General features: G+C 42.2%; 1 long non-coding RNA gene across 1 annotated transcript; it reads left to right on the top strand.

Annotated features, from left to right (window-relative positions):
- Positions 1–302: 302 nt before the first annotated feature.
- LOC131481452 (uncharacterized) lies at positions 303–2,344 on the top strand. Its single transcript, XR_009246346.1, has 3 exons — positions 303–417; positions 1,283–1,499; positions 2,200–2,344. It is a non-coding gene; the product is annotated as an uncharacterized LOC131481452 (long non-coding RNA).
- Positions 2,345–3,594: the final 1,250 nt, after the last annotated feature.

Raw genomic sequence — 3,594 nt, 5'->3', positions numbered from 1 at the left:
GAGCTGAGCAAATTTGTAGCTAGCAGCCTGGAGCCTCTTCCAGGTCTTCCACACAGGTGCAGAGTGCCAAGGCTTTGGGCTGTCATTGACTGCTTTCCCAGGCATAAGCAGGGAGCTAGAAGGGAAGCAGGGCTGCTGGGATTAGAACCGGTGCCCATACGGCATCCTGACACGTTCAAGGCGAGGACTTTAGCTACTAGGCTACCACACTGGGTCCTACTGTGCAGCTTTTTCAAAAGAACTACAAAAAATATCATTTGTGTGATTCAGCAACTGCTTTGGATTCTGTAGTAGCTTTGAGTCTGCCTGAACACTCCCATCTCACTGGTCTTTCAGGATGACCACAAGAACAATGTATCATTCCTGGCGAGGACTCATCATCCTGATGTGGGCGCTCAACACTGAGGCAACAGTGAAGTTAGCAGTAGGTGTGGCGCCTTCCTAGTTTACGATTGATTTCTAGTGCACAAAGTATGTAGAACATTATGTTCCTGGGTTAGTGAACTAGACTTTTCAACTACTTCAAGATTGGCAGGAAGGCCCACTCCAAGTAATATTTTAAAGAATTTTAGCCTAAAGTTCAACTCGCAGAACAAATGTTTATCATGCATCTAACAGAGCATACAAATAGGCCTGAGACTTATGAAGAATGCCGCATTTTTGCACATCAGTGCGTTACCGTACATATAAAGTCCCTTCATGATACTGTCTTCTGCAATGAATTAGAAAAATTCTCTGGATTTTAGCTGTCACACTGTCTCCTGAAAATAAATACCGCTGTGTTCAGGGAGACTTTCCTTTTATTTCAAATAAACTGCAGGATCTCATTACTTAGGTTTGAGACATTGATAACTACTGATGATCCCATGTAACCATCCTCTTGTACAATATTGGTTGCTGTGAAAGGTGATGTGCAGAAAACAATGGTATTTTGTAACATGAGTCATCTAATTCTCTAGGTTACTGAAACCTATGGAAAACTGTTTCGAACGAAAGTGTTTCTTTTCCTGGTTTGAGCATGTGAAAGGGTGAGAGGCATTTGCATTTTATCTTATTTCTGATTCAGAACGTTTTTCCCTGCTTTCGTACCGATTTCTTCCACATTTTCTCCAATGTATCTCATTTCATGCTTTCCTGGACACCATAACAAACACCATAGAGATAGTGAAATAAATACCATACAGTTATTTTTCTCCAAGGTTTCAGAGTATAAGGGAGAAGACCATCTTAGTGTAATCCGTAAGTGTAGGAAAAGTGAATTATTGTCTTTTATCATTGACAGGTTTTCTCAAATTCATATATCACATATGACTACATTTTGCCTGCAAGTAAATATTATAGAAGCAGCAGCAGCACTTGAGTGCCCAGCGTAGTACTTGGCATTCTACATATAAAAAGGAGGCAGAAAAGAGGGGAAAAATGGAGAAAGAAGGAAATCATTGAGTGTTCATTATTACGCATCTTTCCATACAAGGCACACATATGTCTGTAATCTTCCTGTAAGTACTGTTACCATTCCTCCTTTGTATATGATGTTGCTGAGGAATGAAGAGGTGAAGTCACCTACTAAGGCTTATGCAGCCCATGCAGTTAGGAGTCCAGACCTGTGTGCCACCAGGGACCATGTTTTTCAGCACTGTCTTGTCCAAATACTCCTCACAAAATGAGGAAACTGAGCCCCAAGAAATGTAAAATGCATTGGCCCAAGATATTTGTGCAGAGCCCGTTGAAATGAAATCAGAATGCAAATATGACACCAGCTTGAATAGTTGCAGCTGGAAGAGATGGGCAGATGATTGGTGGTTGCAGGTGCGTGTGCAGAGCGTGGCTAGTCCAGCAGGCTTCAGGTATCAGAACAACTCGGTGCCGCATGAACATTTAATATTGACTCACAAAAAATATGTTTTCTATAGCTGAGTAAATGCTTGTAACTTAGATTCACTTTGTTAGAGATGTCATTCATATACTTTATATTGTAACTTTTTACTGTAATTTTTGATTGTCAAAATTTTTAATCTTGCAGAATTCTTATGCATATTAACTTTAGTTATTTGAAAAGCAGTGTTCAATCACTACATTATTAGGATAACTTGTGATAATCTTTACTTTTTATCTCTCTTGATGTTTTTTCTTTGTTTTCCCAGTCTGCTTATATGTCTGATAATTTTTCAAAATATTTATTTATTTATTTTTTGGAAGGACAAAGAAAGATCTTCCATCTACTACTTTACTCCCCAAATGCCCATCCAAGCTTGGCTGGGCCTGGCCAAATTCAGGAACCTAGAATTCTACCAGAGTCTCCCACATGGAATACAGGGTCCCAAGTAATTGAACCATCATTTGCTGTCTGATAGGCTATGCATTGGTGACAGACTGTATTGGAAGTGGAGTAACGTGGACTCAAACTGGGCACTCATGTGGGATCTAGAAGTCCCAAGAAGCAGCTTAACGTGCTGTGCCACGACACCCTGCATGGTGATGGTGCTAGGATGTGCAGCCTCTTGGATGACAATGAGATCATAAGAATTCCTACTGAATGGCTTCATTGCCCTTACAAAAGAGACTTCAGAGGATCAACTTAGCCCCATGTAAGCATAAACCAAAACTGCCATTTGTGAAGCAAGATTCCAATCTGGATCAAACACTGAAACGAGAGATATTGGACTTAAGCTTCCCACTCTGCAGAACTGTGAGAAATGAGCTGCTGTTTCTATGCCCCCCAATCTGCTCACCCTTATGGACTTAGAAAGACATTGTACACGAAAATTGTACAAATCCTGTGAAACCTATGATCAACTTGGGTTGTTTGTTTTTGTTGTTGTTTTGGAGAGAGTAAGCTTCCATCCACTGGTTCACTTCTCAAATGTCTGAAACAGCTGGGACTGTGGCAGGCCAAATTCGAGATCCTGGGATTCCATGCGGCCTTCCTGCATGGGTGGCAGGTGCCAGCTACTTGGGCCCTCTCTGCCACTCCCAGCATGGACATTTGTAGGAAGCTGGACCCAGGGCTCCAGCACACCTGGAATATGGGCATCTTAACCAGGGCAAACGTCCACTTCCATTTTATCCCCTTCTGGAGAATGTTTGTTTGTTTTTTAAGCTGAAAGCAAGGGTACTAGCTGTCTGGAGACCACTTTAATCCATACCCAGTGACCTTGGTTTAAGGACGTGCAGGCCTCCCCCCCCCTTGGTGTTTTACTTTGCTTTCTGCTGTTATTCCACAGTACCTGAAACGGGGTAAGTCTACAAAGAAAAATTGTCTTCCACTTCTAGGAGCTGATGTGTGTGGGTAATAGGGTATGGGATGAGGTTCATAACATTCATTTCTCAAAGCTATGTGCTAATGTGAACTGGGGCGCAGCATGAAGAAACTCAAAATGTAATTTTATCCTTAGTTTCAACTCTCCGGTGACAAAAATCTAAACTGAGGCATTGTTCAGTATTTGGCACATTGTTCCCCAGGTGGCAGTGGTCCATTCGGGGGTGACACATGACACCACAGGGAAATGGTATTGGGAAGAAGCAGAGGGACCTGCCCACAGAGGAGAAACAATGTGTTCTTCAGTAGGCCTAGGCTGCGCCTCCACAGAGCAA

The sequence above is a fragment of the Ochotona princeps genome, chromosome 11 (genome assembly GCF_030435755.1).
Source record: "Ochotona princeps isolate mOchPri1 chromosome 11, mOchPri1.hap1, whole genome shotgun sequence".
NCBI lineage: Eukaryota > Metazoa > Chordata > Mammalia > Lagomorpha > Ochotonidae > Ochotona > Ochotona princeps.
The sequence above is the reverse complement of the archived record's forward strand: the minus strand, read 5'-3'. Positions and strand labels throughout refer to the sequence as shown.